Consider the following 24,131-nt stretch of genomic DNA (forward strand, 5'->3'; position numbering starts at 1 on the left):
TTCAACAATGAAAAACAGACAATGCAGGGAAATATGCACATTTGGGTGTTCTCTGTGAAAATCTGCATTGCCAGATGGGGTCTACAATCTCACAAGAAATAAATTGGCATTTCTCACAGCTGCCCATGACAATGCAGCACCTTGCTAAAATAGTTGGTACTGATCCTGTATCACAAGGCATTTATTAGACATTTCATAGTTATTGGTCTCAAGGATTCAGGAACTTTGAAACTCCCTCTGTTGCCTAACACTCTCATGGCTTTGCCATGTATGTCTCAGGAGGTACTAAGTTTATCCTTGTCATCATGCAAATAGGATCAGAAGACTGCCCTGGTCTTCCTCCTAGGAATACAAAAGGACGACTGTTGATTTCAGGAGTTGATCACAATATGATATATGAGTTCTTCCATGATATGATTAAATTTACTTCTACTATTTCCAGGTACTCGGCCTTTTCTTTTAGCGATATAAATATTGTCTAAAAGTCCCTGGTGTTTATTAATTTTTCTTTGCCACATGTCCTTTCTCGTGCTTTTCTATTTGAATAACATACCTTCTCTTTTATATCTGGTGAGTACTTCATTGTGTAAATCAAAACTTAGTTCAAATATAGGGTATGAGATGCTGTAGGATCTATTCCCATTCCCTTGAAGCATGTTAATCTCCATCCTCCCTCTGTACTTATCATATATTGTACATATGTGTTTAAAGAATAACAGTATATTTACATATTCATTCTAATATTCTTCTCAAAACAATTGGAATATGATATCATATAGGAGAAACCTCTTGATCATTTTCATGATGTCCAAACAGAACTCAATAAATGTTAGCTGTTGAAGAGAAGAATGAGGTAAAAAACAAACAAACAAACAAACAACAACAAAAAAAACAAGATTCTGTGAGTCTCTATGTTGAAAAACTCAAGGACTATCTCTATTTTTATTGAAGTTTTTAAAAATAACTACTGGGTTCACATAAAATTTTGTAATAATCAAAAGGAGGTTACCCTAATAAGAACAACTGACTAGTTACAGAGGAAATTGCATTTATTACTATTTATCTTTTGATATTTATTAGGAATATTTTCAAGCATATAGGAAAATAATATAATAACATACTCATATGTAGATGTGATAATTGCTAACATTTTCATAAATATAAAAGCTTTGCAGAAATATTTAAAAATAAATCATAGCACATCTCTTTTGTTTAAGTCCTGTTGGTTGGTGGTGTTCTTGAGTTCTTCATTTTTTTTAAGCTATGCTATTAATTTTTTTAAAAAATTTCAGTTGTCAAAGGATCTTCATTTTATTTATTAATATGTGGTGCTGAGAATGGAACCCAGTGCCTCACACATGCTAGGCAAGTGCTCTGCCACTGAACCACACCCCTAGTCCATGCTATTGATTCTTTAGAAAGACAAATTGAGATCTCCAGCTGTGGTTGTGGATTAATCTACTTCTCCTTTCTGTTCTATCAGTTTTGCATCATGTATTTTGAAACTCTTTGCTTGGTGCACATATATTTCAGATTATTAGTACTTCTTTGTATATCAACCTTATTTACATCATATATGTCGCTCACTATCTCTGGTAAATGTTTTCTCTGGATTATCTGATATTAATCCTGCTTTCTTTTAAGTAATGTTCACCTGATCCATCATTTTTCATGCTTTTACTTTCAAACTGTTCCAATTGCTATATTTGAAGTCAGGTTCTCGAAAAAGCACACAATGGGGTCAGATTTTATAATATTTTCTGCTAAACTTTGTATTTTGATTGTACATTTAGACCGTTTATCTTTAGTATAATTATTGATATGATAGTTTCAGTTTCCCATTATAGGTTGTTTTCTATTTTTCTCTATAGTTTGCTTGCTTTTTAAAAATTTATTTTAAACTTTTGTAGCATTTGGATTGAACTCAGGGTCCTTTTATTTACTTCTTATAAATTACATGGCCACTAATTAGAATTTGATTTTTTTTCCTACACCCCATTACTATGCAAATATCTTTTTAATTTTTATTATTATTTTTTAATATCTTTGTTTTGTTTATTTATTTTCATGTGGTGCTGAAGATCGAACCCAGTGCCTCACATGTGCGAGGCAAGTGCTCTGCCTCTGAGCCACAACCCCTCATATAACATTTGTACTTGTTGCTTTAGATATAGAATTATTTATGCAAAATTTATCACAATTTACTAGTTGAAGTGAAGAAATCATTTTTACTTTATGTTCCTCTATGCTCTTTCATTTTAAATTATTTTAAATATTTCTATTATAAACTTTTAAAACTATTATAGATGATATTGTGTTTTTGCTTCAACTGTTAAGCATAATTCAGAAACTCAAAAGAAGGAAAGCCTATTGTAATTACTGATTATTTTGTCTCCCATGATCTTTCTTCTGTTCTGATTCCCAAATTTCCTCCTATTACCATTTCCCTACTTTACCTATTTATGTAGCTCTGCTGGTGACAAATTTTCTTAATTTTTCTTCACTTGAGAATGTTCTGATTTCCTCATCATTCTAGAAATTTTTTTTTACCATATGTAAGTTCTTTTCATATTCAAAAAAATTTGTGGATTTCTGAACATGGTTTCTTTAAGCAATTCATAATCACTTCAATAATTTTTACTTGTTAAAAAATACTACATATTTTCTAACTGCTTTTAAGGTTTTCTTCATCTTTGATTTTCAGAAGTTTGTTTTGTGTCTTGGTGTTGATCTTTTTGGATTGATTTTACTTGGGGATTACATAGATTATTGAATATGTAGGTTTATGACTCTTCCAAAATTTGGGAGTTTTTAGCCATAATTTATTTGAATATTTTTAAAGGCTCATCTCTTTCTTCTCTCTTTCAGAAACCCTGATAATGCAAAAGCTAAATTTTTGGTAACATTTTACCTAGACACATTTTACCTAATCTTGTAACATTGAATCCTAGAGGTCCTTAGACTCTCTTCTTATTTATTTAATTTATTTTCTTGCAATATATTTCCCTCTGTTGTTTACTGGATAATTTCTGTTACTCTGTTTTTAAGTTTACTGATCATTTCCCTCTGTGCACTCCTTTCTGCTGTTGAGTACACCTACTGAGCTTTTAATTTTATTTTACTTATTGCACTTTCAGTTCTAAAAGTTGCATTTTAAAATACATTCTATTTATTTACTGAGGTTTTGTATTTTAAAAAACTATTTAGGTCTGCTTGTAAATTTTTGTTGAAGCAGATTTATGATGCTGATAGATAGAACTTTGTCAGATAGTTCTAAATTTTCTGTCATATTGATGTTTTATATATGTATATGTATATATACATACATACATACATATATATGTATATAGACAGATAGATATAGAGAGAGGGAGTTCAGTTTGAGATCTTCTGTTTCATGGCATGAAATGTGATTTCTAATTGAAACTTCGACACTTTCACATTATGTTAGGAGACTGAGTCTCACTTAAACCTGTTTCAGATGGTATTCTCTTGTACTACAGGAGAAAGGCAACACTGCCTCATTACCACCACATGGACATAGATGTCTGGGTTCTGTATTCAGCTTCCCTTGTTTTCTGAGGGAAGATCTCATTATTGCTGAATGAGAACCCTTACTCTCCATGTAGTAGTCACTCAGATTGCATTGGAGGGGGCCTTGTTACTGCAGAATGATTGTGAAAGTTCAGAATTGACACTAGATCTCTTCTGAGAGAATCCAGCTTCCCCATGTGATCTCCACCAACATCTTAAGGTAGAATGCCTTATTTTCTACAGGTGAGGGTGAAAAGCCTGGCTCTCTAATTGGCCTTCTCTGACTCCTCCTTGGCATGATATTGGGTACTGGTACCTCACTAGCTTTATGAGGGGTGAAATCTGAATTCTCCACTCAGCCTTTACAGCATGGATGGGGGTGGGCCCCTAGTTTTCCCCCAGTTTCTGTGTTTAGTAAGCAAAGGTTTCTTCCCATGCTCTACTTTTCTTTGCCTGCACCTTCGAGAAAACAAAGAGAAGGGTTTTTTATTGGAGCTTTGCTTATGATCCTTGGAATTTCTGGTTTACAAACTTGTTGTGGTCAAGCTTTGGATATAAGAAAAACAAAACAAAACAAACCCACTCAACATGAAAATCAAAAAATTCAGAGAATTTGACTCCATGCTTCATCCAGTTGCTTGGGTCACAAGATCCATGAATAGTCTAATCAGCTTGATTTCTTCCCTGTACCTTTCAGATCTGTCCATGTTTGTTTGATATATAATGAGAGAGAATCTTAGTTGTCCTTAAAATTAGTTGAGTCTGACTTTAGTTGTGAAGGAGAAATAGGAAAAAATATGACTGCTTCATCTTTCTGGAAATGAGATTATTTTATCTTTTTTAATTCATAGAAGAATCTTGCTGAAGTGTGAAAAGGAAACATTCAAAATTGAATAGAGTATGGACAAAAGGTCACAGGAGCAGCTTGGACGAGATTCTATGGAACAAGTTAGGACAATAAAGAGACTACCAAAAAAAAAAAAAAAAAAAGGATGACTGTAATTAATGGATGCATAATAAAAAAATATTTCTCTGTGTGACCATTTCTGAATTTGACTTCTACATTCACAAGATAGAATGGCACACTCACACACAATTCAAGATATATATATATATATATATATATATATATATATATATATATATATATATATATATTTAACACTATTGGGGGTGACTATCACACTGATTCTTTTCTTTGAAAATTGATAATTTAAAGTAAAGGAATGAGTATTAAGCTGCTTTTCCAATGCAACTTTTTAAAGGTGAACAAGATGGTCTATTTATTAAGCAAAAACTCTTTGTACACATATATAGGAATTATTGATTTTGATCATGATCATTTTATATACCCTAATGTGATAATAAATTTGAGCAATCATCATTGAAAAATGATGTAGTCATCACTTGAATTTGTCATAAAATGAAATATTCAGGTTGTGTGAGGTTATTATTGTACAGATCACTCCTGAGGGATGAAAAGCCACATCAATGGAGACATCTGCCAGTCCCGGTTCAACCAGAGACTAATCTTAGCATCTCTTGTAGAGGCCTCCTGACACTTATAGGCCTCCTGGTGTGATGCAAATTCAGTATTTGACACCTCCTGTGAAGATTTCTTTCTAAAATATATAACCTGATCTGGTCAAGGCTTACATTTATCTTTCAGTCTACAATATATAGATAAAAAGGTTGGAGAACAAGGTAAATTACTTCAGGATACAATCACAAAATCCAGAGGGTAGGTACTGTTGCAGCACAGCTAGGTGGTCTATTCAGCAAGTCCATGTCTTGGGTGAGAGGACGTTGAACCTGTGTGAACCTCATAGCTCAGCTAGAGACCTTCCAATGGTTTTCAAATACTCAATTTGAACAGAGTAATATAACCTCAGGGATACAAGAACCAATGATAGATGACATTCAACATTCATTAATAATCATTTTATGCAGCACTGATTTTTATTAAGAAGAAAGGTGAAATCATGAAAGAGTCAAAAGCTCACTTCAGAGTTTAAAATGAACATAATTGGATAAAACACACAAAAAAATTTCAAAGGGATTCTTTAGTACTCTTTTCTTGCCTATCCTGGATACAATGCTCCTGATATACAAATTATCAGCAGATGCCCATTCCAAACAATTTCAGTGTTGTCATTTACTGTTTCACAGATAATGGTGTTTAGTGCTAAAGGATGGAAATGTTAAGATACAGACAATCATGATTGGATTCCAGCTCTGCCAGTTCTTAGCTGGAAACTTTGGTGATTTACTAAATTCCCCGGTGTCCCAACTCTTCATGTTTAAAACAGAGTTAAGAATGTTACCTATATCACAGGGCATTTTGATAATTAATATATGTAGGGCAGTTAGAAATTCCTTTTACATACCATGGCAATTTTACTTAATGTTATATTTACAAATTCTACAATTGAGTCAAGCCAGGTGAGTTCTATGTCAAGTACACCCTATATTTTTACATTCAAGACCTTCTTCTATTTACAATTACCTGGATTACCCTGTTATTGATGTTCATCAGGTCCTCCTTTAAAGTTCAGCTTAAATGTTGCTCCCTCTTTGAAGACATTTCTATAACCTTCCTCTGGAAAATGATATTATTCATTTTCACTGATAAGGATTTGTCACTATCTCTTTTATGACATACCTGCAGTTTATTTTGCATTATAATAATTGTTTCACTTAGCACGCCTTGTGTGCTAGAAGTAATTTGAGTAATTTATAATTAAATTTTTCCAACATCTCCATGAAGCTTCTTATTCATACTCATCGCTTTGTAGTTAGGAAAGAGGTGACACAAAGGGTTTCTACAATATGCCCACAGTCATTGCTCAGAAGGGATAAACTGGGGATTTGAACCCAGTCTGTTCTGGCTCTTAAGGTCAGAACACTACCTTGTACTGGAATCTTGGGAGCAATAACAATGGAAAGATTAGTGGAACTCTTTCAACATCACTTCCATTTCTTTGAACCAACGCACAAACAAACACTGATGTAGGACATGGAGGAAGGAGTTGGAGCACTTCAAAGCCTCAATGTCCCCTTTATCTTGGGAGCCTACTTTACTGGACTACCTACCAAATTACTACACACAAAGAGGGTAGTCAGAAATCATCATTATATAATGACAGTTTCCACCCTCTACCCAACATGTTTTCCTTTCTCCCTCTCCTTTAGTAGAAACAATCTACACTGAAATTGTGTTGGAGACACCTTGCTAGGAAGTTCTTTTTTGAACATGTGTCTGTCATTATATAGCAAATGTGAACATAAAGTAAAGTCCTATTCTACTTGGGTCCTGAAATGCAAAATTGTCCACAGAGCTAGTGTCAAAGTTCTAAGATGAAAACATTCCTTGCAGAGTTAAATCCCAGAGGACACTACTGAATAATGCAGCTGAATTTTATTGATGCATAAATATTGGTTGTTACTTTCTGCTTGCTTCTAAGTGATGGATTCAGCATTTGGCATTATGTTTGTTTTGTTTGCTGAGTAACTTCATCAATTGCTTTTCATTTGTTAGAAAGTTCTACAATCGAAACTCAGATGACAGGTAGGTAAAATGAATTCTTCTCATAGATTTTTAAGGTCTAATTAGATGGATACTTTCAGATGTTAGAATCCAAGGACGCTGACCTTTCTTATTGAGAAGGTAAATCAATTTTATAGGAAACATTATCTGGGTCTTTGATAAATTATGGGCTATTCTAACTTGACAACTATACACATTAGAAAACTGAAAAAAAGTTTAATTTACTAACAAACTATAAGTCATCTGATCACCTCTGAATATTTCTATAAATGTGATGTTAAAAGTTTTATCACAGCTTGAATCCCTGTTTTATTAATGCATGTGTATAACTGTTTGAATAATGTAATTCCACTGAGGGGGATAGTTATATTGGTGAATACTGTTCACCTGGGAAAGCATAATTGCAATCTGAGTGGTGATTTGGTGATCATTAGACAATAACCTGGTACTGAGTGTTTCTAATAATTAACTTCTCTCTGACTGGCTTCCATTCTGGTACAATGAGTAGTTTGGCTAGTAAATTATTTTTTCATGTATAACCATTCATTGTTATCCATTGGGGATTGGTTACAGGACCTGTGGAAGGTCTTAGAATCCTGCAGTGCAACTTTGTCATCTATGTTGTTGTTCATGTTCAATGATGACTCTCCAGTGCTCATGACATGTTCAATGATGAAATCTCCAGTGCTCAGTCTGGCCATCATATGAGCTTAGAACATATTTTTGTTTGGACTCAATTATCCATGAGACCCTGAGAGGTGGTGTTGCATAGTGGGTAGAGTCTATTTCCTGAAGACACACTATTTGCATTGGAATGCTAGTTGGCAGCCTTGTGATCTACATGGCCTTGGACATTTAACTCAGGAATCATCTGTTATTAGGGAGAGTGATAATGTCATGGCATGGAGATGTTGTGAATATTAAATTTATTAATATGAGAGAGAGTTTGGAAAATTACCAGGTTCTTAGGAAACTAATCTCACAATAAATAGTGACTATTATAATCATTTCCATAGTGTTTTATATGTTTTAGAGTTATTTCCACTTATTATACTTTTAAATCCTTGGAGCAATTCTGAGTCAGGAAGGCCTTTTAAAGATGAACCCATTGAGGAAGGGGGATTGAGAGTTATACCATTGCTATGCATCAAACTGGGGTCATTCCCAATCCATCTAGTGGTTTTTCAAGCTAAATAAAAATCCTCTTTGAAGTGGTACTTTTGCCTCCAGTTACTTTCTAATAATCTTATTCCTCTTGGGTGATTGTCATTTTCCTTTGACTGCCTTTGGGATTCTGAAGTACCTAATTTCCTAGATTTTTAAATCCACATTAAATATCATCTTAATATATAGTGCCTCAACTGGTTTTTTCCTCTCCCCCTCAACTGGTTTTGATGAGAATAAGGATGAGATAAGTAGGATGATGGGATGATGGAAATATTCAGGTGGCCTTTTAGGTGCCTATTACTGCCCTCAGTTCTTTGCCACTTAGCAATTCCTCCAAACAATTTTGTAAGAAAGAGAACTTCCAACTCTCAGCTTACAGATAACTGAGGCAAAGAGATTTCAGCAAGATTTGTAGCCAGAAGAACTCCAGAGCCTAGCCCTGACATCACCCCTCTGCTTCTTGGAAGAAACCTACTATGCTCTATTCCTGCCCAGTTCACTGTCTCCAGCAGTCATTCAAGACCCAACCTACTCCCTGGCCCTCTGTTTAAGAGAAACCTCTTGTGGTCTCATTATAGGAAGGTTCTTGTTTTGGTGATTGTTATTCTGATAACCTCATCTGTGCTGAGATGTCACTGCATGAAATATGCTAGTATACGATCATCTTAGAAAATGGTTTTCCATTTATCAGAAAAGCTGTGTGTGTGGGCGGGGTGGAGGCAGCTTTCAGGCCTGGAGAGTCTTTGTATTTATCCAGTGAAGGTCATTTATTCTGCCTATGTCCTCAAGACAACTTTCACTTAAAAGAACAAGTCAAAGTGAATCAAATAGAGCAGATGACTTAAGATTTGACTTATTACAAGAAACGCTGTATTCAAGGATCCCAAAGAGACTAATATGCATCACCATTATGAGCTCTGAATCACAGTGAAACATTCCAATCTTTGTACCAATTTTGGGACAAAGTAGAATGAAAATAAAGTCTTCTGAACAAATGGTACAAAACACGTAATCTCAAATAATGATTACTCCAAAGACACGCCACCTTCTGTGAAAATGTAATGTTTGACCTTTTCTTCCCCAAATTTCAAATGCGTGAACTCTTTGAACTTAAAGAAACTTGAAATGTACAAGAGGTTTTAGCTGAATGAATAACCTTGGTCCACAAGCTCAAATGTATTGATTTACACTGCACTTTAGTTTTCAAATGTATTTAGGCCTTTGGTTTCCTTTGAGGCACTCCTGAGACTTCTCAATCTGTTCTCTTCTAATGGTTTTCATTCTGTTTTTTTCCCCCCCTCTGGTGAATATTCTAGTCCATCTGGATGCGAGGCTAAAGAAATGCACCCCTGCAGAGCTTTCCACAGGAGTGTCTGGCCTTTGATTGCTTCTTCCCTGGAGGGTTGCAGAACTTCAGGGCACTCATGGAGGATGAATCTCATAACCTGAGAGAGAGGAAGGTGGAAGATCCGGTGGATAGAAATAATGATGGGTTTCTATGGCATCCACACATAATGAACAAGGGAGAGTCAAAGCATTTCGTGTGCCACATTAAACCAGAAAGATAAAACTAACATTAAAAATAAAATCTCACTTAGATGCTAGATATTTGGGCAGAATGCAAAGGAAAACGTTTTTCTGTTTCCTATTCCCTTGGCACACACTCTTCTCAGTATAGAAATTACCTGATTCTAGCATGAAAATGGAGTAATGAGTGGTACCGGTGAAGGGCCTGTAGTTGCTCAGCATTAAGCCAGCTGAAGGGGGTTATATTAATTCATCTCTCTAAGGGCCATCTCTGGATTCTTGAGCAATCTTTGGGTCAGTCTGTGGAGCCCACCATTTATTACAGCCTCCTCTGCTTTCATGTCTGCCTACTAAGGGAGACATTATCAGGGCATGCATTTTCATGCTCATGTATTACTTGGTGTAGGAAACCAATTTGCTTCCTTCCTTCAGGGCTGTGACTTTGAATAAAATATATCTCCCTCAGTCCTCTTCAGCCCCATAGCTCTTTCCACTTATCAGCCTTCTCTGATTGTGCTTTGGTGCTTTCTATGAGGTTGCATTGCCTCACTATGAGGTCCTTCATTGTATAGCAGTACACAGACCCTTGGGGTCCTCTGTCACAACTCTTTCCTGTCTAAAATTCTTGGCATCTCTCACATCTTACTTATATTTCTAAGCAGATGAAATGTGTTTCATTTGAATTTGTTGTTTTATTATTGCTCCCGCCCTCCAGTTTCATTTTAATCCACTTGATCAAATTTCCATAATTTAGGGAGATGCCTGCCCCATCAGAGGCAATTTCTTTCTGTATCTGAAGCATCAGTCTTTTTAATAACACCATCCTTACAAACCTGTTTATTTCCAGTTTCCTCCTTTCTCATCTGGATTGTGAATCCTTCTTGGAAACAAAGGAAAATGGATATGTTATCTTGGTCCATCAGTTCTTCATTCCCTTGACATTCTTGCCAGGAATCATCATATCTCCACCTGGCTCATGGGGAATTGCAATCATGTGACATAGAAACTCCTGGGAAGAGCTAGACATGTAGTCTGACATAATTACTCTTTCTACAAGCACATCAGTGAAGGCTCAATATGGAGAAGTTGCCTTATACTGTGTCATATATGGCATATATGCATGTGTGTGTTGCACATATGTTGGGGTATGGTATGTATGTTTGGTATATGATGTGTTCTTTGTTTCACGTATTACATGTATGTGTATTGTATATTATGCATGTTGAATTTGCCTTGTGATGTATATTGTATGTGTTGTGTTTTTATATATATATATATAGTATGTATCATGCAATGTGTGTGTTGTGTATTATATCTGTGGTGTGTGTTATGTGTACATGTTGTTTGTATTTTGTGTGTGTTGTATATCTACAGATTCAGATGACGTAGACATCAGGTAAAGCTGACATTCTTGGGCACTGAATTAGTCAAGCCTAGAGATACTTAATAATAACAACAGCTGGCATTGATTGAGGACTCAAAGACCAGGTACTAGGTTAGAATTTGCAGGTAGATTATGCATCAAGCATGTCTGATGGGAGTTCCCATAATACCATGCAGTGGCTAAGGAAACTGGAATTGAAAGTGTTGAAGCTGTAAAGAGGAGATTATGCAGAAAGTAACATAGCCATGGTTTTTAGCCAGATTCCTTTGACTCTAAAGAGAGCATTCTTTCCATTATGATATCCTACCCAAATTAGTCAAGGGTATCTCTCTATTAGCTTAGAATTCAGGGTAGCCAAATATTAAAGGGAAGGCAGGGTGGTGCCTTAAGTTCCTGCTCTGCCTTCATACGCCAGAAATCACTGCATTGAGGTCCAGCTCAGCCATACACTCTATCCTGATACCATGTCTCAGATTCAAAAAGGGGAAAGAATAAATGCAAGGAAGAAATAGCCTTGCCCATTTCTTAAAATATTCTTAGTACAAATAGAGATAATAAAAGTTATCACAATAATACAAAAGTATTGGTTTTGATATTTGACAAATAGTTATCAAGGATTTGTTAACTGTATCACCATTAGCAGCTTAACAAAAAATCATAATTGTACTTAAATCTACAAAGTAAATTTTTATGAAAGTTAAAATCATTTCTTTATTATTTTTTCAAATTACATCTCAGAGAAGTTAATAAATACCCTTCAATATTATATGGCAGAACTGGGCTTAAAAAAACCACAATTTTCTTATTCCCCCCGCCCCGTTACCCTACTTTTATTCAATGATAGAATTAATGGTACCAAATAAAAGGAACAAAAAGAAAATTATCTGGAAAAATTATAGTTTCCTTCGAAGTTCTATTTCTGTTTCATCCATAGAATAAAAGCTTTAGAAGAAGAATGGCTATAATAAGGTACATTTAGACTATATGTTCTAGAAATCTTGCACATTGTAATGATATTAATATACCAATAATACTAGAAAATGGGGGGTCTTTTGCATGGGATGGATAGCATCTTGAAGTCCTAACTGAAAATAAATGTGCTTTGTATTCAATATTCAGAAGGCCGAGATGCAACCACCATTTCTCATATTAAAAAGAAACAGACAATTAGAAATGCTTACTTGGAATGTAATGATTTCTTCTTTTGTGCTGGCCGTGCCACAGCTGTGCCCATTATTGCCATGTGTTCCATCTGCTATCATCCATTGCAGGAGTTTCTGGGGTAGAATGAGACATGCAGCCTTCTCTTGCATTCTAAAACAAGCATGGACTCTTTCCAGGGTCCTGGGAGTGAACACCTTGAGACATGTGAGACTCTATCCATTATGAAGTGTCTATATTCTGTTTTTTTTTTTAAAACAGACCACAGTGATGTTTAGCACTGTATTGCAGAATTCCCTCTCTAGCTAGTCTTTTGGGAGATAAAATACCAGGAACCAAAGTCTACATGGATCCCCTTTTCACTTTCAAAAAGCCAGTGCTGTGTTTACTGAGACAGTTAAATAATATTGGGCTGGTAAGGAGCTAGCAAATACAAAGGAAAGAAAATCTCTCTTATTCACCTTAAAGGATCAGTGTTGGAAGCAATAATTAGTTTGATCATGAATTTTAAGTTTTCCATTCCAGACATTGCTTTGTCTCCAGATGGGGAGGTCTCCCCTTTGTTTTGGTGCCTACTTCTCTTGAGATAGGGGTTGGAGGAAGTAGGTCAGAGTTTTCAGAGCTGTAAGAAAATATGGGACTATCTTGGTAGATAAATCTATAACATTTCAGCCCTCTTCTTCAGTTGGGTCCATAGTAGATACACACATATATCAGATGAAGAAAGAAACGCTAGATGATTGAAATTATTTACATTTTTAAAAGTTTCAGATGAAAGTGATCTTGCCGACACTTTGGAGATACTGTTGAATAGTTTTCTATCAACAGAACAAAATGCTAGTGACAAATTTTGCTTTTACTTTTGTCTCTTTGTGTCATTAACAACAACAACAACAACAACTGTTCAAAGATATCAGATAAGTAAGGATTATGAAAATGCAACTTCTTTTTGACACATTTCCCCCAGGAAAATTCATTGTTCTTTGAAGAACTCAGATGTCAAAGGTAATAGAATTTGATGTGGATGTTCATTCTATCACCCCACTTCTGCATTGCCAGCTTCTTGTGCATAAAATCCTTGTCCCATGTTTCTCTGTGTTCCCATAGTTCCTTGAACAATATAAGTCCTTAGCAAGTAGGCACCAGTTGTTGGGTGCTTCCTACCTCACTGAATGTCCAAACAGATACTGAAGTGACAGAAGTGCTCTCTGCTGTGTCTACATAAGTGGCACAACCTGAAGATTACTTAAAAAAAAGAAAGAAATAGTCCTATTGTTAAATCATTTTAGAAGCACAGAGCCAAGAACTAGAGATGCCCATCATGCCAATACTATTCCACAATTATCCCTAAATATTTCTTTGAGCAGCACAAGATGGGAAATATCACTCAGTTTTCAGCTGACTTGAGCATCTGTGCTGCAGATCTAGCCACCCAGAAGGATGGACCCAGCATCCTCTTTGACTATTCAAAATTCACAGGGAGAACTGATGTGGATTAACACATGTATTTATGCCTTTTCCAATCAAGTGTGGTGCAGGGGGGAGGTTATTATGGAGAAAGAAAAGAAATACCACATCTGTGTGTAGATTAGGGAAAGAGGAAATTTTAGAAAATAAGAACTTACTCTCAAACTAGGTAACCTTCCAGAGAATTTTCACCATAACCTATCGGTGGACTGGATGTTTCTCTGATCAGAGACATCCTTGGGGTAGGGAAAACAATAAAATTTTATCTCAGGAGATTAAAGAAAAGGGGTATTAAGTAGGCCCTTGCTGTAGGCCACTGTGAGGTGGAAGGGTCTGTGGGAGATACCCCACCTTGTGGGCAGCAAGGTGAGTTAGGCTACATCTGAGGGAACTGCATGAGCTCAGGTGGCAACAGAAAGTCCACTTGGTCTTAGCTGAAATCAGACAATTCTGTGGCCCAGAACAGGGGTCAGTGCAGTTCCTAGACTGCATATTCTATTAGGACAAGGGGACTAGACATAGAGTTTAGAGAAAATGGTATGCAGAGTTACAGCAATGGGGCTAGCAGGGGCATATTAAGAACCAGGGATTTCTTTACAAGGAACAGGAGCCCTGCCTGAGGAAGACTGTCAAAAGGTAAGTAATCTAGAGTAGAGGTGGGGATCTCATACTGGATCAAGGCAGGGAGACCTTTACTGGAATGAAACCAAGCTGGATGACTTGATCTGTTAATAGAAGTAAAACTGTGACTGCCATACAGAAGTGGATCTCCAGAACATTTGCAGGACAATAGATGTAGGACAACGGATGTATTCAACCATGCAGAGTGCCAGTGGAGGCCTGTGGTGGGCAATGATGGTTAAGGGACAGTGCAGGGAACTGAGGGTGGAGACTGAGGCTGATGGCTGGGTGATATCCATGCTGGAGACATGACAGGGAAGGGAGCGGTGGGGGTGAGAGGGGAGGTTTGGTGGATAGGAGGGACAGTGGTTCCTGAAAGAAAGAGAAAAGGAACACATAATGTTAAAAGAAGATGCTACAGACAGATTAAAACAGATGAAAAGCTGAGAAAAGGCCAGCAGATTTTGGAACCAGGAATTTATTAGTTATCTGTGTTTAAAATCCTGGGCCCATGTGCACACACACACACAGACACACACACACACAGAGGCATGTGCCTCGTGCAAGTTCAGAGTCTTTATACACTCCTCTAATATCTCTAAACAAAGATGAAAATCACTCCAGAGGCAATGCCAATGATTATGAAACCAGGAGGCACCTTACTCTTCTGGTTCATCTTGCTTTTTCACACTTGGAGGTCACAAACCATTTGCATGATCTTATGACAATTTTGTTGAAGAATTTTTAAAATTATTTTTATTAGAACTTTATAGTTATACACAGAAGATAGGTTCATCACGACAAACTCATACATGCATGGAACTGGATTTCAGTTCGTGATCATCACCCCCACTTTATATTGAAGAAGTTTTAGAGGAAGTTGATGATGTATTTCTTGTATCCCTCTCAACTTAGTTTTAACTTTCCTAACCTAGAGGTTGCGATACAAAACCCCTAGCTCAAGAATTTATTCTTGCGCAAAAATTATCTTTTAAATCTTATCCTCTATTATTTTGGAAAGGAGCCATGCTGCAAAGCCTGAAGATCTAGAACAGAAAGAGGCAAACTTTTTGGGCGAGATTCCAGAGAAGGGTCAAAGGGATGAGGTATAGAACACATGTGGGGATAAGCCTGAAAAAGTGGAGAAGTTTGACCTTCACTGAGATTAAAAAAAATAATCAAGTGTAGCTGGGAATAACTTTTAAAAATATTTTTGTATGTGTTTGTGCAAGTGTGTATATGCATGCATGAGCTGGGGAGAAGTGAGAAGACATTAATGCCTGGTGTAATTGCATGAATCACTGAAAAATTCAGGGCATCTCCTGAATGTGGATCAACTGCCAAAAGGACTTTCTTTTCTTTCGAGCAAATTATACAAATTGAGGAAGTCCTGTACTGTCCCAGTGGCCAGTTTTCTTGGTTCAGTGTACATGCTATACTCCTAGACTTAAACTTCCTGGAGAGCTCTGTTTTATTTTTGACATAAAAAATGTCAATCTCCTATTGAGAGTAAAGGGTAGAAAGAGAAAGGAAGATCATGAGTCAAAGAAGGAAATGAAACCTTCTTAGGAAGACGCAAATGGAATTATAGCCACGTCTGAATTTTAAACAAAAGGATATTTTATGGCACTTATAGTTTGTGTTGCATCTCTCTGTGGCTAGGAAATTGAGAAACTGGTAAAAAAAAAGTAGATAATTTAATGATTGAAAATGAAGGCATGTTGAAAAGAGACAAACGAAAAGGAAATTAAAGGTGTTCACCAAAAGATGATTCATGTGATGATTGAAGATGTTAATTAAAAGGTGAGGTCAAGAGTGTTGGCTCAACTGCTAACATTGCAGAGCCCAGGTGTTGGAAGGATTAATGGACCCAGAGTCACTGAGGTGGAAGGAGGAGAGCATAATGGAAGTGCAGGGTTTGGATTTAAAGTGTGGATTGCTAGTAGGTGATAACTAACTATGAATCATGAGATTGAGAATCTTAAGGAATCATGATCAAATGAAATGGATGGCAAATTTGCAGAGACATTGACATCTTCTGGATTAATTGTAGGGGTGAAGCAAAGAGGTAGCTGTGAACTTGGATCCATGACTCTTCATGAATGGAGTTGTGAGGAGTGAGGGGTGGTCAGAGAATCAGAATCTATATATTCTTACATTAGGAGATTCAGGAAAGGAGAAAAAGTGTATCACACAAATACAAGTGAACCAGGAAAATACACGCCTCTTCAGTTGCCCTTATTGACTCAAATGTGAAGATCCGTGAGGAAAGAGCTCCCTCTGCTTTATGTAATCCCTTTCTCCAGGGGGAAAGACCTCTCTCAGTCAAGTTGAGGAAAAGAGAGTGCATTTGAAGAGATTGTGACCATCTCCTCTACCGGAAGCCTTCAGAACACATTGTTCTTTTGAAGGAATCCCTCCTTATCTGTCTCCCAGTAGCATTGCTGCCATTAAAAAATTTAAAAAATATATATATCTATATGTTTGTTTCCTTCCTTTCGATTCAGTATGTATTTTCTGGTTTCAAGAGTCACATTGCTGCCTTGGAAGTTTCCGATTGTATCTAGGTCTGAAGTTGGTTCAGATAGCGGTAGTAATAGGTGTCTGCCATGAGCCAGAAAATGTCCCACAGCTGACTGTGACATTTACACAGGGTTACAAATAAGACACCATCTCTGGGAATAGCCACTTTGGGGCTGGGGTTTTGGGAATGGATAAATTGCTGGAATTATTTGCTTGGACTGTGATACTTGAAGAATGGAGAAAAAAATTCTGTGTGGTACACTTTTAAGGTAGATTTAGAATTAATAATGGTGATCAGTATGCTTTATAAAAGGAAAAAATCTGGAATGGAGAAAGAAGCTTGATATTTGCATAAGTAGGTAGTAAGCAATACAGCTACTGAATTTTTTGCTTCAAAAAAAAAATGGAAGAAAATGCAGAGATGCAATTCATGAAAATAATAAATGACATTCAATATGTGGATTTCTACTGTGTTCCTTGTGGAAAATATGTGTGTGTAAATGTAAGGAAAGGTAATGATTCTCTGGAAAATATGATCACTTTGGAAAAGGGAAGAAATAATGGTTAAACTGCTATCACTTTGCTGATGAAATATTTAGAGTGGCAAAAAGTGTTTAAAATATGTGCTCATTTTGTTGTACATTTTTTTTATTTCTGAATCTAGTTTCTGAATATAACCATTTCAATTCAGACTTACACAAAAGATTTTTCTATGTGGTTTGAAAGATAGCGAAGTACAAATACAATATTGAATACAATATTGCAATGACAGAAATAAAACTAGCCCAGAATTTCCTAAAGATAGCGCCAAACAATACTGTCTCTGCTGTTTTCTTCCACCCATCAGAGCTTGTACAAGCTGATTCTGATAGCTAATATCTGCAACAAGAAATAATTTTTTTAAAACTCTGAGATGCTGTTTTTCTAGTAGAATGTGCTCATCATAAAATGGCATTCAGAATAAAATTTATAAGGGGATTATAAAAACTGAAAATGGTAGCATTTATAAAATAAGGTACACAAACAACTGCTACAGGCATTTAGAGATATGAAATAAAATTTAAACTTGTAGGGAATATTTTGGAAGTGAGAATAAAGGGGGTTTTCCAGAGGATGCACTATCTCAGTGTATACCCAAATTAGTACTCTTTTCTATCTATCTATCTATCTATCTATCTATCTATCTATCTATCTATCATCTATCTATCTTGTATGGGAATATTAAACCCATATGTTAGGCAAGCACTTTACCACTGACCTATACCCATAGCCTTTTACTACATTTTTAATTTTGAGACAGATGTCACTAAGTTGCCTAGTCTATCCTTTTTTTAAATTTATTTATTTTATTGGTTGTTCAAAACATTACATAGCTCTTGACATATCATATTTCATACTTTAGATTCAAGTGGGTTATGAACTCCCATTTTTACCCCACATACAGATTGCAGAATCACATCGGTTACACATCCACATTTTTACATAATGCCATATTAGTAACTGTTGTATTCTGCTACCTTTCCTATCCTCTACTATCCCCCCTCCCCTCCCCCCCCATCTTCTCTCTATACCCCATCTACTGTAATTCATTTCTTTCCTTGTTTTTTTTTTCCCATTCCCCTCATAACCTCTTATATGTAATTTTGTATAACAATGAGGGTCTCCTTCCATTTCCATGCAATTTCCCTTTTCTCTACCTTTCCCTCCCACCTCATGTCTCTGTTCAATGTTAATCTTTTCCTCCTGCTCTTCCTCCCTGCTCTGTTCTTAGTTGCTCTCATTATATCAAAGAAGACATTTGGCATTTGTTCTTTAGGGATTGGCTAGCTTCACTTAGCAAAATCTGCTCTAATGCCATCCATTTCCCTGCAAATTCCATGATTTTGTCATTTTTTAGTGCTGTGTAATATGCCATGGTGTATAAATGCCACATTTTTTTTATCCATTCGTCTATTGAAGGGCATCTGGGTTGGTTCCACAGTCTAGCTATTGTGAATTGTGCTGCTATGAACATCGATGTGGCAGTATCCCTGTAGTACGCTCTTTTAAGGTCTTCAGGGAATAGTCCGAGAAGGGCAATAGCTGGGGCAAATGGTGGTTCCATTTCCAGCTTTCCCAGGAATCTCCATACTGCTTTCCAAATTGGCCGCACCAATTTACAGTCCCACCAGCAATGTACAAGAGTACCCTTTTCCCCACATCCTCGCCAGCACTTGTTGTTGTTTGACTTCATAATGGCTGCCAATCTTACTGGAGTGAGATGGTATCTTAGGGTGGTTTTGATTTGCATTTCTCTGACTGCTAGAGATGGTGAGCATTTTTTCATGTACTTGTTGATTGATTGTATGTCCTCCTCTGAGAAGTGTCTGTTCAGGTCTTTGGCCCATTTGTTGTTTGGGTTATTTGTTATCTTATTGTTTAATTTTTTGAGTTCTTTGTATACTCTGGATATTAGGGCTCTATCTAAAGTATGAGGAGTAAAAATTTGTTCCCAGGATGTAGGCTCCCTATTTACCTCTCTTATTGTTTCTCTTTCTGAGAAAAAACTTTTTAGTTTGAGTAAGTCCCATTTGTTGATTCTACTTATTAACTCTTGTGCTATGGGCGTCCTATTAAGGAATTTGGAGCCCGACCCCACAATATGTAGATGGGAGCCAATATTTTTTTCTATCAGATGCAGAGTCTCTGATTTGATATCAAGCTCTTTGATCCATTTTGAGTTAACTTTTGTGCATGGCGAGAGAAAGGGATTCAGTTTCATTTTGTTGCATATGGATTTCCAGTTTTCCCAGCACCATTTGTTGAAGATGCTATCCTTCCTCCAATACATGCTTTTAGCCACTTTATCAAAAATAAGAAAGTTGTAGTTTTGTGGATTAGTCTCTGTGTCCTCTCTTCTGTACCATTGATCCACCCGCCTGTTTTGGTACCAGTACCATGCTGTTTTTGTTACTATTGCTCTGTAATATAGTTTGAAATCTGGTATCACTATACTGCCTGATTCACACTTCCTGCTTAGCATTGTTTTTGCTATTCTGGGTCTTTTGTTTTTCCATATGAATTTCATGATTGCTTTATCTATTTCTACAAGAAATGCCGTTGGGATTTTGATTGGCATAGCATTAAACCTATAGAGAACTTTGGGTAATATCGCCATTTTGATGATGTTAGTTCTTCCTATCCATAAACAGGGTATATTTTTCCATCTTCTAAGGTCTTCTTCTATTTCTCTCTTTAGGGTTTTCATTATATAAATCTTTCACCTCTTTTGTTAGGTTGATTCCCAAGTATTTTATTTTTTTTTTTTGAGGATGTTGTGAATGGGGTAGTAGTCCTCATTTTGATTTCAGAAGATTTGTCACTGATATACAGGAATGCCTTTGATTTATGCATGTTGATTTTATATCTTGCCACTTTGCTGAATTCATTTATTAGCTCTAGTAGTTTCTTTGTAGACCCTTTTGGGTCTGTTAGATATAGTATCATATCATCCGCAAATAGTGATAATTTAAGTTCTTCTTTTCCTATTTTTATGCCTTTAATTTCTTTTGTCTGTCTAATTGCTCTGGCTAGTATTTCGAGAACTAAATTGAATAGAAGTGGTGAGAGAGGGCATCCCTGTCTTGTTCCAGATTTTAGAGGGAATGCCTTCAGTTTTTCTCCATTCAGGATGATGCTAGCCTGAGGCTTAGCATATATAGCTTTTACAATGTTGAGGTAAGTTCCTCTTATCCCTAGTTTTTCTAGTGTTTTGAAAATAAAGGGATGCTGTACTTTGTTGAATGCTTTTTCTGCATCTATCGAGATGATCATGTAGTTCTTATCATTAAGTCTATTGATGTGGTGAATAACATTTATTGATTTCCGTATATTGAACCAGCCTTGCTTCCCAGGGATGAATCCTACTTGATCACGGTGCACATTTTTTTTGATATGCTTTTGTATTCGATTCGCCAGGATTTTATTGAGGATTTTTGCATCTAAGTTCATTAGAGATATTGGTCTGCAGTTTTCTTTCTTTGAAGTGTCTTTGTCTGGTTTCGGGGTCAGGGTGATGTTGGCCTCATAGAATGAATTTGGAAAAGCTCCTTCTTTTTCTATTTCTTGAAATAACTTGAAAAGTATTGGTCTTAATTCTTCTTTGAAGGTTTTGTAAAACTCCACTGTATATCCATCCGGTCCAGGGCTTTTCTTGGTTGGTAGTCTTTTGATGGCTTCTTCTATTTCCTCCTTTGTTATTGGTCTGTTTAAATTGAGTGTATCTTCCTCACTCAATCTGGGCAAATCATATGACTTAAGAAATTTATCGTTATCTTCACTATCTTCTATTTTATTGGAATATAGGGTTTCAAAATAATTCCTAATTATCTTCTGTATTTCTGTAGTGTCTGTTGTGATATTGCCTTTTTCATCCCGTATGTTAGTAATTTGAGTTCTCTCTCTTCTTCTCTTCTTTAGCATGGCTAAGGGTCTGTCAATCTTATTTATTTTTTCAAAGAACCAACTTTTAGTTTTATCAATTTTTTCAATGTTTTTTTTTTGTTTGTTTGTTTCAATTTCATTGATTTCCACTCTGATTTTAATTATTTCTTGCCTTCTACTACCTTAGCTGTTGTTTTGCTCTTCCTCTTCTAGGGTTTTGAGATAAAGTGTGAGTTCATTTATTTGTTGGTTTTTTTCTTTTTTTGAGGAATGAACTCTAGGCAATGAATTTCCTTCTTTAAACTGCTTTCATTGTGTCCCATAGATTCCAACATGTTGTGTCTGTATTTTCATTTATCTCTAAGAATTTTTGATTTCCCCCTTTATGTCTTCTGTAACCCATTGATCATTTAGTAACATATTATTCATTTTCCAGGTGATGCAGGATTTTTCATTCCTTCTTTTATCATTGATTTCCAGTTTCATTCCGTTATGATCAGATAAGATGCATGGTATTATCTCCACACCTTTATATTTACTAAGAGATGCCCTATGGTAACTTTGAGAAGGATCCATGTGCTTCTGAGAAGAAAGTGTATCCACTTGATGATGGTTGATATATTCTATATATGTCGGTTAAGTCTAGATTATTGATTGTGTTATTGAGTTCTATAGTTTCTTTATTCAGCTTTTGTCTGGAGGATCTATCTGTCCAATGGAGAGAGCAGTGTGTTGAAGTCACCCATAATTATTGTGTTTTGGTCTATTTGACTCTTGAACTTGAGAAGAGTTTGTTTTATGAACGTTGCAGCACCATTGTTTGGTGCATACATACTGATAATTGTTATGTCTTGTTGGTGGATGGTTCCTTTTAACAGTATATAGTATCCTTCTTTATCCCTTTTGATTAACCTAGCTTTGAAGTTGATTTTATTTGATATGAGTATGGCCACTCCTGCTTGCTTCCGAGGACCATGTGAGTGGTATGATTTTCTCCAACCTTTCACCTTCAGCCTGTGTATGTCTTTTCCTATCATATGAGTCTCCTGAAGGCAGCATATTGTTGGATTTGTTTTTTTAATCCAGGTTACTAGCCTATGTCTCTTGATTGGTGAATTTAAGCCATTAACGTTTAAGGTTACTATTGATATATGGTTTGTGCTTCCAGTCATGCTTATTTATTTATTTTAATTTGGCTAGTTTTTCCTTTTTGGTTATTTTTTTTCTTCCCTTTACTGAGTTACCTCCCACTGTTAGTTTTGGGTGCTGTTTTTCTTTCCTCTTCTTGTAGTGTTTTGCTCAAAATGCCTTGCAGTGCTGGTTTTCTGGCTGCGAATTCTTTTAACTTTTGTTTATCATGAAATATTTTAATTTCATTGTCAAATCTGAAGCTTAATTTTGCTGGATACAGTATTCTTGGCTGGAATCCATTATTTTTCAGCATTTGAAATACGTTGTTCCAGGGTCTTCTCGCTTTCAATGTCTGTGATGAAAAATCAGCTGTTAACCTAATTGGTTTACCACTGAATATAATCTGCTTCCTTTCTCTCATAGCTTTTAGTATTCTCTCCTTGTTCTGTATGTTGGATATCTTCATAATTATGTGTCTTGGAGTTGGTCTATTACGGTTTTTTATGTTTGGGGTCCTGTAGGCTTCCAGGATTTGACAATCCATTCCATCCTTCATATCTGGGAAGTTTTCTAAGATTATTTCATTCAATAGATTGTTCATTCCTTTGGTTTGAACCTCTACACCTTCTTCTATCCCAATGACTCTCAAGTTAGGTTTTTTTATGACATCCCATATCTCTTGGATGGATTGCTTGTGATTTCTTAGGATCCTTACTGTGTTGACTATATTCTTTTCAAGATGATAAACTTTGTCTTCATTATCTGATGTTCTGACTTCTATTTGATCTAGTCTATTTGTAATATTCTTGTTTGAGTTTTTAATTTGGTTTATGGTTTCCTGCATTTCTAGGATTACTGTTTGATATTTTTAAAAAATCTCTATCTCCTGGTAGAGCTCATTCTTTGCCATTTGAATTTGCTTATGTAATTCGTTTTCAAAGTATACTTTCCTTGTTTGGACTTGCTGTCTAAAGTCTTCTCTAAGATTCCATTCCATCTGAGTTAGGTATGCCTTGAGTTCTTTCTCTGTCCATTTTTCTGATGCCTATAGTTTCTCCTGTGAATTTACGTTGTCCTGCATTGTTTGTAATACATTTTTCCCTTGTTTTTTCATGGTGCTCACGTTACTTTCCAACTCTGTTTGGCTGCTGTGTTTCTGTTTCATTCTTTAAATTTGTTTTGGGTTTTATAGTTCCAATATCTCTCCTTTGTGTTGGGAGACAATGTTTAGAGATGTTGAATTTAATTGTGATTTAAGGTAAATTCATTAGTTTCATTAAACGCCTACAGATTTTGATGGCAATATAGAATTGAGGTTTGAACTTAGGATTTTATGTTGAGGTCAGGCGATTTGATGGTATGGAGGTTAGTATATGTTAGCTTCTTTGGGGGGTTGCTCAAATGCAGGCGGATATTAACAAGAGAATAGACAGGAGTACTTGGGGGTAGTTAAGGGCTTATGCGGACTATAGCCCGATTCGTAGTATTCATCTATTTGCATTTAGTAAGTTGTACGTAATCTGGGTGGTCATGCTTAAGAGGAAAGATGGGGAAAAGGTAAGGAAGCAAACCAAGAAAGAGAGAGGGAGAGAGGAAAGAAAGAGAAAAGAATGGAAAAGAAAAAGAAATGATAATAAAAAAATAATA

The sequence above is a fragment of the Marmota flaviventris genome, chromosome 1 (assembly GCF_047511675.1).
Source record: "Marmota flaviventris isolate mMarFla1 chromosome 1, mMarFla1.hap1, whole genome shotgun sequence".
Classification (NCBI taxonomy): Eukaryota; Metazoa; Chordata; class Mammalia; order Rodentia; family Sciuridae; genus Marmota; species Marmota flaviventris.